Source organism: Phalacrocorax carbo, chromosome 2, assembly GCF_963921805.1.
Source record: "Phalacrocorax carbo chromosome 2, bPhaCar2.1, whole genome shotgun sequence".
Lineage (NCBI taxonomy): Eukaryota > Metazoa > Chordata > Aves > Suliformes > Phalacrocoracidae > Phalacrocorax > Phalacrocorax carbo.
In genome coordinates this window covers 163,930,749-163,943,915 of record NC_087514.1, presented here as the reverse complement: position 1 = coordinate 163,943,915, position 13,167 = coordinate 163,930,749, and the positions used below count along the sequence as shown (strand labels likewise).

Genomic DNA, 13,167 nt, shown 5'->3' with positions numbered 1-13,167 from the left:
ACTAAAGACAGCAGTCTACTGATATAGGCAATAAAGAACAAGGTGTGGAACCATACAGAACATTTTGTAAAGCCAGACATGAAAATACCGAGCTGCCAGTCATGGATCTCATCTTAATATTGGCTGAAGTAATGGCATTGGGAAGAGCCTGAATCCCAGCTGAACATAGCGGGCACATAGCAAAAACAGTACTGAACAAACATGGCACATCAAGTACTTTCTGCTCCTCTAAGAAATGTGCATATGTTTTGCTCATTTGATTATTAAATAGGCTGGCAAACCAGTACAGTTCATTTCGCTGAGTATGGAGGGGTTTATACTTTTTTAGAGACTAGCTCTTTGTTGAAGGCTAAGGTCAACTTCAGATGATGTCACTACTACCAGTTCAATTTAGACCACGGTAGATTTTTTTCTTTCTACGTGTTCCCTTATTTCGGTCATTTTTCTTAGCCTTCTTGACCTTACAGGAGAAAAAAATTGCCCCAAAGGTTAACACAACGTTTAGAAGTGCTGAAAGTCAAGGCAGGAGGATGATGGGACAACATTCTGATCTAAATTGCTCCACCAGACGAGGAAGCTAAGTCTTCAGATGCATTTTGAGGAAAGATGGAGATTATTATATGTTGAAGGCAGTTGCAGAGATGTGAAACAGCAAGATAGATCCAGCCATCTTCAAGTCTGTGTGCTTCATATTTGTCATTCCCGCTACAAATGCACGTTGTTTTCTGTAGTACAGGTTATGATCTCTCGTCTGATCTTTTAGCTGTTTCAGTCGAAATGTAAATATCGAGGCACTAAAGCTGGTGATTTTTCAGAGTCACACAGAACTAGTAGCACGCTAGGGTGATGCATTTTGGAAACATCAAGGACACAGCAGAAAGCGTAGAAAAATTTTGCGGGTTGGAACCAGCCCATGAATCACAAGCTGTAACATTTTGTGTTAAAGCTCTCAAAACTGATTTATAAAGTGCAAGACTGAACATGCTGCTAAGAGAGTGATATGGATTAGCTTGGACGTGCAGTCAGACACACCTGCATGTTCTTTTCAATCTGGCCAGTTTAGATTAAATGGGTAGTTTTCATTCAACTTTTTTAGATCATCTTGTCTGGCTTACCTGGCTTTTCCATAGCACTCACTGCCCAGTATCCCCACATAGTTAATGGAGATAAAAAGGATGTCCAGTTCACATGAATAATTTTAGAAACCTACTTTGGGATCAAAAGAATTGAAATTTGGACTCCACCACTTATAAAGGCAGCAGAAAATGGACAGCCTTTTAGTCCCACCCAGAAATCTGCAAATGCAAAAATGTTGTATGTTTAGAGCAAGTACTTAGAAACAAAAGGGAAATTATATGTGATGGTCTGAAAATTGAGACCACCTCTGATTTAAATGAAAGGTTTTTTAAATGATGACCTTTCAGTATATGACATGCAGTATGGAATAGTCTGTCAGTTCATTAAGCAGATTATCAGGTGAGAGTTTCTCCAGTCAGTGAAGAAATGAATGGCATGTTAATTTTCAGGTGAGCTTCCTTTTCCCCTCTTAAGAAAACAGCCATGTGTTATAAATGATCTGATCTAAGTTGTGTGGTTGAGCTGTCACACTGCTGCTTTCATACCTTTATTTTAAAAGGCATTTCATATACTAAACTTTTTGTGGCCATGAATAGATCAGACAATGGGTCATGCATCCGTTGTGCAGCATAATGCAGTAGTGGCGTACATGAAACTGCTGCAAAATATACATAATCTACTTATTGAGGTTTGTCCCAGAAGCTCTGTGGGAATAGCAGAGTAACTAAATTATGCCCTTGTTGCTCTAATTCAGTAGGGACAGGGGGAATGAAAGCAAGAAGTCAATTTAATGAGCTATCAGAAGAAAAAAAAGAAAAATCGAGACAATAGAGTCAAAAGGGGGACTCTTACTTTGGAGAATTCTTTATTGTTTCTGCTAGGAAGATGTAAGCCTTATTTTGCCAGATGAGGAAGCTACAGATAAAATGGATATTGAGAAGTTAATAAAACCTTTTTCTTTCAGGGAAAATTACATCAGAATTTTTCCTAACGGATGTACACAAAGCTCCCCAGAAGAGCTTGAAGAAGCTGGGCCTATCAGAATAATGTTAAAGCCTGGTGCTTTGAAGAGTTTTGCTTTAAATAGGTCATGTTTTGCTTTAATCACCTTGGACCTAGCTCCATTTTTTCTGGAGACAGACAACATGCCAGGAAAAAGAAAGCAAAGAAAAGCAATATAAACCTTCACCAAAGTAGGGGAGTAGCTGACATTCTCCATCCCAAACAAGAGAGTTTATATAAACTGAGACAATCAGGTGGTAAAGCCAACAGCACTAGGGAACTTGGACAGAAAGGCCTTTTTGCATTAAAGATGTAAAAACTTTAGGATGTCTTAAGGAAACTGGGAAAAGAAGTCACAAGGAAAAACTCCAGACAGAAGCTAGTGAATCACAAACATTCAAAGAACGTAGAAGTAACAGGGGAGAGAAAGCTGGGCAGCTAAAGAGCTGTGTCCTGGACACCCAGAAGTGTCAGGATAAAGTGCGACTATATTCAGTCAGGCTGTCATAAGGAAAGTAAAGCAAGATCATAGGTATGATCCCAGAACATCTGCCATGGATTGACCTTTTCTTCTACTTGAGATTAGGACAGTGATGATGCACCGATGAAGGGAGAATGGCTAAGGTAACAGGACAGAGCTAGCACAGACTAGTGAGCTGTACAAGGCAACATACTAAAAGATGAAGCACAGGCTGGGAATATTCAGCCATAAATTATATAGGGAGAAAAACACCTAGATTATTCAATCACAGGATGACCAGGAGCTGCCTGTGGTAGTTGAATCTGGAGAAAAGCAAATACAGCCTCAAGATCATCCCAGGGAAAATAATTCCAGGAATGATTTGGAGCTAAGTAGATACACCTGCAAGGTAGTAATCCTTTTGTGGTCCAGAATCTTAACTGTGATATCCCAAGACAGCCACACCAAAGGGTATTTCCAAGCCCTGCGTGAAAGAAGAATATGAAAACCAACTGAACCCTGTATGTGTGTGGTAAGAGCCTCAGTAGGCCAAGATTTGATCAATCTCATTCTAAACCATCAGGAGGGATCACAAACCCAGGACAGGACTCAGACTGCGGATTAAACCATCTCAGTGCCATTTATTGAAGACTTTGCAGGCTAAAGAGTTACAGAGCTCACTTTATAGTAGATACCTATATTTATCTACATTCACTGGGCGCTGGCCTGGGGCCAGAAACAGTAGCCTAAACCCTGGTGTTTGGTGTCACCAGTATGCCAGGGTATCTTACCTGCCCTCATACAGAGGGTAAAAGATGTGGTGTACATAAGCATCATACCTACACATCCCTAGTGGATCTTAGATACCGCAGCGGATCTCAGATGGCACTTAACACCTATGTTTAGGTGACTAAACTGTGTCCTCAATCTCCTTTGACTATAACAGGGGCTTATGTACTTAAATACAGGTAGACACTTCAAAATACACACCTATCTTTAGATGTCTTCATCTCAGAGCTGAACACCATTTCTGGTCAGCATGATAGAAAATATCTTAGCAAAAGAGACCTGCAACTCTTCCATAGAGAGGAAAGGGAACAAGTTGAATACCAGAGGTGAAAATCTGCCAGGGGTATACTTGCTGAGGGAACCAAAGAGCCTGTGACATTCATTTCTTCTACTTTTCTGAATAACATTCAGACTTTAGTAGTCTCTGAAGGCTCTTTTCCATGACCATCATTACTACATCCAGCTGTGGTACAAAGAGCAAGCCAGAGAACAAAAAGCTAGAGAACACAGTGCAGTGTCCAGAGACCTGAATGCTGCAGAGAAGCAACTTCAACATGGCTAACAACGGCTTTTCATGCTGCTCTCTCCTCTGCAGTCACCAAGTACTGTTCTCTAATGAAGTTTGTTCCAGCTGTTCGCCCACTGTACGTAATCATCTCGGCTAACTAGCCCATTCACTGGCACAAAAACACCATCCAAGCTGTCAAACTTCATGCAACTCGAATGAATGAGCGTGGATTGTGGAATCCAAGGCTCCACTGACAGCTGTGACACATTCACAGCCTTAGTCATGAAGAGCTTAAGCATCTGCGGTATTTCTGATGCTCTCATCTCCTCTGCATCTTAAGTTAGAGCACAAAACTCCTGGAAAGAGTCCAAAGATCCAGCTCTCTAAAACACAGGAAATGAGTAACTTTACTAACTTTAACTTGGGCCTTTATATAATGTACTCGTGCTGGCTTCTTTTATAATTTTTTTCTAGGCCAACTCTAAGAAAGTTCTGTTGTGTGTCCAACATCTTAGATATGTACTAAGCCCAAACTCATATTTGGCTTTTGGTACTAGTTACACCAATTTAAGGATTTAGATACATATACTAAGGTCATTATTACAAAAATTGCTTTTTAAAGGAAATGTTTTTTACTGGTGACCATGAATGTGCCATTTTGTCTTTCTGATAGAAACAAAAATCCTTCTATAAACCTGCTTCAAAAATGTGACATTAAGAGCAGAGACAGAGTTGTTATGACACAATAAAGTCTTACTATTCCAGGAAAAAGAAACAAGAGTTCCTTAACCATTAGCTAGTTTAAACTCCCTTTCCAAATAAATATAATTTCTTTCCATTGTGGAGGAGTGTATCTCTTACTACAACAAATTTAATTCCAGTCTACATATCAATGTGTTCTGAGAGGTTCATGTATATAATTTTATCAATTATTTGGATTTCAGTAGATATTTTTAAAGGACTTAAGTAAGGAGGAAGGTGTGAGTTAAATCCATTTATCAACCAGCTGGGCAATTCTGTTAGTTTAGGACAGAGGGTGGATGTGTTATAATAAGAAAGCATTGAGCTATTTATTAATGGAAAAAAAAAGTTGTCCTTTAGATCACCTAATTCTAACCATGTAATGTTCTCCAAGATGGTCAAAAAGGTATTGCACAAGGTGCCAACCCTAAGCTATTGACATCTGGTCAGCATTCATCTCCACCTTCTTGCAACTTACAGTGTAGCTATTCACAAGCAGGGTATATTAGATGAGGCATGGAACATTGCACAGCTTCTGGCTGTCTCAGAGAACAGGCAGAGCAAGCTTTCATCTGCCTGCAGAAAATCATGTAGCCATCCTAGATGCATCCCTGTGTTGATGTATCCCCACCTGTTCACAAAATGGCATACGAGCTTCAGCTGGCAAATCCCTCTTAGTAACTGGACATGCTCTGAAGACAGAAAGTGTCGATACACTGAGGAAGCCTCTGAGATTTAAAATAATCAATGAATAATTAAAACAAAACAAAAAAGGCAAATGGATAAGATGTTGCCTGGGACGCGTGGCATGAATTCTCCCTGCAGGGGACAGGCTGAGTCTGCTGTTGGTTCCATAAAGGGAAGATGTGGGTGAGGAAGATGTGGGCGTCACCAGAGCAGGCTTGGGCTTTTCAGAAAACTTAATGCCCATCACAATTTGCTATTGCTATGAGCTAGCAAAAAATTAGCAGCCTTCCCACCCAAGCAAAGATGGGAGCAGGAGAGGAATTATGCTTCACGGGATATCTCTGAGATACCATGGAAGGATTCATCTCAGTGATTTTGGATGTGTTTCTCTGAGCCAGCTGCTGCAGGAACCTCAATAGTGCAATTCATCTGACCCACTTCAGGATGAGATGAACCACCTCTCCCCACTTATAAGGTAGTGAATTGGGGTGATTATCTTGGATGTGACCATCTAGTTTTCAGATGCTTAAGTGAGAGCAGATGAACGTCACCCAGGCTGCCAAACACTTCCCCTGAGTGAGAAAGCCTTCCTCGACATGAAGTGAAAGATAGTTTTGCCAGGGGATCCTTTGGGGTCAAGTTTTCACCTTGAGAATGAGGCCATTTATACCTCTTCTGCTCCTCAGAGATGGACCTAATAATACATCTACTCCCTGCAAAAGAACAATGTGATTCTGTCACATTTCCCTTCAGTAAGGCATTTTTCCTTAAGAATCCCCACCCAATCAGATAGGACAATATATTATCCCTTGCCAGAAAAGAAAGTTGCAAATCTTGCCTGATGCTGAGGAACTGAAGAATAAAAATAAAAAATCTAGGCTATTAAGCCACCATGCAGTTAAAAGGGCTTTTCCTGCCCTAACCCTCAGCTCCATTTAGCAGGCCCAACAAATCATAGATAACGAACTATAATTATCCTTCCATTTGCAGCTCCTGAGCAATTGTGACCCAATCATCTCTAATGGAGTGCAAAACCCACTGTGATTGAGGTTTTTCATGAAATGCCTCAACATCGCATGAACAAACCTGCAAACATGTGGCAGAAATTTGATGTTGCATGATCAGTAGGGAGCTCTTAGACATCAGTATTTCCAACAAGTTATAAAAGAAATTATTATTATTGCTATTGCCATCATTATTATTAAGAAGAATAATTAGACCATATAAATATTTATCCCCTTTTCTGTCAGCGTTAGAGTGAATTATGAGTTATGATAACAAAAGCTAGAAATATTGAGGTAGTTATTTGGGGTTTGGGGTTTGTTAGTTTTGTTTTGTTTATAAACAGTGGTATTAAGCAGACATTTTTACATCTTTTAAAACTTCGTGTTTAAAAGCGTCTGTCAAACAAGCAGATCAGAGCAGTTTCAGAACATAGTCCTACCTTACGCCATCCAAGAGTAAAATGTGACAACGGAAATGAGCAGGAATGAGACCGTCGCGATGTCTCCGGGGCAGATAAACTCTAATGTCAAATGCAAATCAGTTCAGTTCAGTTCATGGGATGATTATCTCGGAAGAATTTGGATTCAACAGTAGCATAGAATCAGAGCAGCAGACTCCCTGCAACTGCCTCTGTGTATTTCTGCAGGAACCTTTCCAAGAGAATATTCCTCAGCACAACAGCCACGTTAGCTTGAAAGGTTCCGTGTGATGATGATTCTATCTTTTCTTCAGGAAATTGAATGATTTAGAGCTTCCTAAGAAGTTCTACCCTGAAATTATTAATCCTTCTACTCTACAGATTGGCCCATCACCTTGCATGGGAATACAATCAATGAACTGCGGTGAATTACATAAACAAGACGTGAACAATCTGGCTTGTTTTACACAAGACCTTAGTTTGTCTTGTGAAGCTAAAAGTTCAAGCCTAAGAAGACGGATCAATAAAGCGAGAGAGCAAATAGTGGTCAGAGAATAAAACACAAGCAAAGCAATGGGGTGAGGACTGGACATTCTGATGGGAAGCACTCTCCAGAAACGCCTGCCTTTCTTCCCATATATTTGTGCGTGCTCATTACAATCCAAACAGCATTTCAACAGCCACCACAAACACATGAATTCTAGTACTTGTTAGCATTGTGGAAAACTACCAAATACCTCTCTGTACACAAAGCATTTCTTAAGAACAGAACAAGTTCAGCACTGAGGGAACTGGAAAAGCATCTCATCAAGGGATGCTGCATGCATCAGGCAGCAGGAGTACTCTGAAACAGAGTGATGTTACAGTTATCCTTGATGATACATTATTAGCAAAGATAGCTTTAAAGTCATGGATAGGAAAAAAGAGGGAGTTCCTCACTGGTGTGTTTGCATCCCTTTGAGTGGAGTTGTTCCACTTCTGCACTAGTGTGGAAAATTCACTCCAAAATTCTGTTGACTGTGGGGTGTACCTGATCCTGCCCCTGTTGTCTTCACAGGTAACATGGGACAGCTGGATGTGAAAGGAGAACAGGGAATGGAAACAAAGGAACGTGAGCCAACACAAAAATACACTTTGCTTACTTAAGGTTGAGACTGCACTCTCTGGGCCAAGAAGTGGGGCAAAATAAAATTCAGTATTTCCATTGAGTTTTATATCCTGATATCATTTTACCTCTCCTGAGAACTGTGGCAAATAAATAAGTCCCCTGTTAAATCAGGACTAACTGTAAGACATGATATTTCTGCAGGTCTTTCTGCCAGATCTGAGTTACAGCACGATCCTGTCCTGAGTTTACTTTTTCTCGGTGCTTCTTAACTCAAATACTGCAGTTTCATCAAAAGATAATCTGAGCTAATTTAGGAATTAGACTGTTTGTACTAAGTGTGCTCAGAAGGAAGGAAAGGAAAACAAAATCTGCTACATCGAAATGAATCAGCCTGGGGACATGGGTCTCAACTTATCAAAGGCGTAGGCACATATGGAACTCAACCCCAGAAAAAATATCTCCAGGATGGTGGCTCAGTCAGCCAAACCAAGAGAGATGTGATGAACAAAGGTCTGAACGTGATCAACAGCACAGCCCACAATCTCAGACATCTGTTTTTCTCTCCCTGGTAGCATCCCACAACAAAGCTTCTGCCTTCATGTTTATGAGCTTCACATACACACCGAGAACAGCAGATCTAGAGACCTACATGCGGCTGTGGCACCACCACACAAACAGCAGACATCTTAAACCTACAGGGAGGAAGGAGCCCTCCTATTTTCTTCCAGTGACCCCAACGAATGATGGAAAGCTAAAGCCAAGGAGTGACCACTAAGCTAGTTCCCTGATTAAAGATACATATGTGTATTTATGACACACAAAGCCCCCCATGACCTTGGAGTCTGTTCAGTGCCAATGGTTATCCTTCCAGTCACTGCACACATGCCTTCAATCGGACAAAACCAAACAACAGAAACCTTCCACTCCACGATGTCCGAGATAGATTGCCGGTACAATAACAGATCAATCGTAGCTGTCTTGAATAAACAACAAAGCAGCAACCATTGCCCTCAGAATATAGGCATGGGAAAAAGAGGTAGAAGACCATAACCCAGAACTATAACTGAGACACAGCAGACATCGACTTTAATCCAACTCCTGTTATTGCACTGAATAGCGTTCCTTAATTATTCGTCAAATTGGAGCAGTGTTGCCTTACCCATCCTATAGCACAACTTCTTTCAAGACAGCTCCAGTGCGTTTTGCATTAGCCAAGTACAGACGCTTGTATAACATGTTCTTTCTCTGTAGCTATACCAACACCAGTTTAAGGAGTTTGCCTTAACAGTAACCTTAAGTAATTATACGTTCCCTTTGATTAGCACGGGCTAACCACAGAAGCGTTTCCCCCCTGTACCTGAGCAGTGTTGCATGGGCTGAAGAGACAAGTGAGGTGGCTATGTACCCGAACAACATCAAATGAAAATCCATTTGCTGTTTGTTGACTACAAAACATTAAAAAAAAAAAAAAAAAAAAACAACACAAAAAAACCACCCAAAAGCTACGTTGCATATTGCTGTATCAGTCCAACATGTGCACTGTAATTAACATACTCAAGACGGATGCTAATCCATAATACCCTAGGAGAGAATCAGGTCACTTTCCTGCCTTATTCACTTTGGTTAATATTTCTTATTGTTATTATAATGACTTCCAGTCCTACTCCAATATCTTTTTCAAGCTAAAGGCCAGATTCTGTTTACCAGCAGATTAGATGCAGGGGAAAGCCACTGACTCCCAGGGAGTTCTTCCAGACCTGCTTCTATGCAAGCGGGATGATCATCTAGCCATAAACACCGGTATGTCACCAAACCAACCTATCTCTCTTTTTTTTCGTGCATTTTCCAGTCCTGAACAGCATGCGGCATTATCTTTCTTTCCCTAGCTGTAAACTCTCCGGATTCCAGTACATACCTGAACTGTTCACATCTTAAATTCACAGCATAGCGGCAAAGAGTCTGTCCTGTATGCTACCCCTCGGACTTCAGATGTGCTTTGCATAAAGATGGTATTATTAGAACCAGCTGTTCAAATACTGATAAGGAGAAGTGCACAGAGGCATGCAAGCAGAGGTCAAAGGCACGTTAACGGCAATTTTTACTACTACCCCGCAGTAAAAATAGCGAAGTCCTGGTGCACTGCTCGAAGGGTGAATCAGAGTTTCTGCGGCAGGTGAAGATGCAGAACTGCAAAGGGAGCCTTGAGCTCGAAAATGCCAACAGCGGCACCGGGTCTGTTAGCAATCAGGTTTTATTTACCAGCCATATTGTGTTAAAAACAGACGTGATTCTCATACCGAGCACGTTAACCTGACACCACTTGCAAGGGGAGATTTATTTGTTCGAAAAGAATCAGATCTATCTCGGGGACGCATCCTCAGAGCCTGCAGCGGTGGCTGAAGGCAGAAACCCCGCATGCAATTCCCCCCACGCCACCCCCTCCCCCCCCAAAAAAAGAAGTATTCCCCGGACCTGGGGAAGATGAGGGAAAAGCCGGTAAATGAACGTCGCTCCAAGACAAGCCGGCGGCTCTTTTTCCCTCGCCGGCTGCTATAGCGGCGCTTTGGCATCTCCGGGGCCGGGCCGAGCGGGCAGAGCCCGGCTGCCGCTGCCCGCCCGCCGGGGCGCGGGGGGGACCGGAGCGGGGCCGCTCCGGGCGGGAGGTGGCAGAGAAAGAGGCCGGAGGAAACGGACTTACCATCGCAGCAGGGATCCGTCCCGGTGCTGGAGATGCTGCATCCCCGGCGGGGCGGGGCGGGGCGGGTGCCGGGGGGGGGGGGTCGGAGCCAGCCGGGGGGGACACACCGAGCGGTTCCCCGGCAGAAGCGGTCCAGCCCCGGCTGCCCGCGGTGGAAGTGAGCGGCCGGAGCCGGGCTCCCCCCGCCTGGCTCGCACCGGGCGGAGGAGGGGTCGGCGTCTCCGAAGGGAATCAAAATTCCTCCTCCCTCGCCTGCCGGTCATGTCCAGGCTGCCTTTGCTCAGGGGATGGGCCAGGTCCTGGCCGTGAAGGAATTTGCCATTGCTAAATAAAAAAATAAAATAAAAAGAAAAGAAACCTCAAACCCAACCCCAGAAAAAAAAAAAAAAAAAAACAAAACCAAGAAGGGAGGCAGGAGATTTGCAAACTTTTTTCGCTCCCTTTTTTTTTATTGTTTCCCCCTGTTTTTGTTTGTTGTTTTTTTTTTTTTTAGGGGAAATTATTCGTGCTCGGGCAGTAGGGGGTGGGCTGAGGGAGGAGAAGGGTGTTCAGGCTGGATCAGATGCTCTGCCTGCGAGTCAAGGCTGTGTTGTGCTCGCCCCTGTATTTCTCTCTCTGTGTGTGATTCTCATACCCAGACAATGCTCTGCAAAGCGAGCTGGTCCTGCGGAGAAATGCAAACACCTCCTCCCCCAAGAGCCTGAGGAAAGGAAAAAGGATACGGAACCAATAGCTTTTCCTTGGCCGGGCTCATTAAGCGAAGGAAACCAATGAACACGAGCTGGAGGAGGGGTTTATTCAAATTAAATTTCTTAAATCAAACACTTTATTTCCCCCCCCCCCCCCTTTTTCTTTCATCCTCCTACCTCCCCCAAATCCTCCTTCTCCCTGTCACCTAAGCACCGTTTCTGCTGTCCCAGAGATTTTTTTTTTTTTTAGTGTGACAGGGTCAGCAAAACGCGGTAATGGGAGGGAGGATGGCATCGCTGCTGGAAGAGGGGGGAAGGACGGCGAAGGGAGGCAATTTCTCCCCGAGATGCCGAAGAGTTGATTGCGAAGAAAAGAGATAAAGTAGCTGGAGTTGGCAGGGAGGGGAACTGAGGAGAAGCAGAGCAGGAATTTTACCTAGAAGCAGCATTTTGCAGGTGGTATTTGCAGATGAGCAGGTGGCCAGTGTCCAGGACGAGCCCTCTGAGCTTGTGGAAAGGATCTCCTCCCCTCTCAGAGCAGACACAGACACCCGGGAAGGGAAGTGACTGCACAGGAACCGCAGCATCTGCACCGTCCTGCATTGCCTCAGAGCTACAGAGCAACAGGATCCCTGCAACAGCAGTGCAGGAGGGGTACCTGTTGCTGGAAAAGCAGTGGAGTGGAGCTGTGGAGAGGGCTGAGGTGTTCGGTGAGAAGGAAAGGGATGTCCAGCTGGTTCCTTTGACTTGTATCTCAAAAAGAGCAGGGTAGCAAGTGTCCCCTGCAAGGGAAGTGCACAAAAGCATCCAGTCACTGCTCCCTTCTGCAGAGAGCAGCACTCAAGGGAAGGCTCTCCAGACCTGGAAAATGAGTGCTAAAGGAATCTGAACACCGATAGCAGGCCTAGAGGACCCCTCTGCCAGGGCATCCCATGGAGACACTTGGTACAACATTGCTTTCAGGCCCCACAGATCCATGTCAAGAACTTGAGATGCTGAATGCCTATGCCCTTACCCAAATTTTCTGTTCCGTAAGAGCAGGTGCCTGCTGATGAGGTTCTCCTAATAACCCTGAAATTTCACAACACCTGGGACACTGATATTGTTGCTCTTCATGTTGTGGAAATCCTTTCCTCTGCTTGTGTTTTACCAATTCCCCTTCATTTTCTGCACCTCCCATCTTCCATTTCCTTTGGCGTGTGAAATTCATTTCAAATCCTCTTTGCCTTTACCCTGCTCCCAGATTAAACAAAGGAGCAAAAAAGGTAATTTGATCATAAAGCAACTAAACCCATTACCTGTCCAGTGTGAAAATGCCTGACCCAATTACTTGTATGTTATAGTCCCTGTGGCTCTCAGTCCAGGTGCAGGAGCTGAGGGGACATAGCTCCACAACAGAAGCGCTCGACCAGACAGTCCTGCTCCCAGTGCCTTGGCACAGTAACAGCCCCATGGCTGCAGAGATGCTGCCTCTTGAGCAAAGCATGTGCAGACACATTGCGAATGCGTTCAGTGCTGGTTTTATTCCAGCACCATGGAGCAGTCCAAAGAATCAACTAGACTTTTCCAAGTTTTCCTTTGCACGTTTTCCTCCAGTTATGCCATCTTCTCCAGCCACATCTCACAGCTTTCAGTAAATTCACTAAATACAAGGGGAAAAAAGAAAACAATCAAAAGATATAGATATTTACATTGTACAATGGAGGTAATCGGCCAGTGCACTCTATATAGACATTAAGAGGAGAGAGGCAGTGTTAGGATGTCATCCATTGCACCTACTTTATACATTATACATTATACTTTATACATAGTATAAAACATAGTATAAAACATAGTATAAATATAGTATAAAATATCTGACTAGATTTTCATAAAGTATAAAGGGAGCCAAGACTAACTAAATCAGGTGTAGATGCCTATTTGTTAGTCAGATGTATCTCAGCAAGCCTTATTTTTCTGCATCCTAAAGGGTAAGATGCAGGACA

The 13,167-nt window shown here is 43.3% G+C and overlaps 1 protein-coding gene across 1 annotated transcript in view; it reads right to left on the bottom strand.

Annotated features, from left to right (window-relative positions):
• Positions 1-11,176, bottom strand: part of ADCYAP1R1 (ADCYAP receptor type I) — a 146,409-nt gene extending 135,233 nt beyond the window's left edge. Inside the window, 1 exon segment of the mRNA XM_064445140.1 lies at positions 10,494-11,176. The gene's annotated coding sequence lies outside the window, so the exon portion shown is untranslated.
• Positions 11,177-13,167: the final 1,991 nt, after the last annotated feature.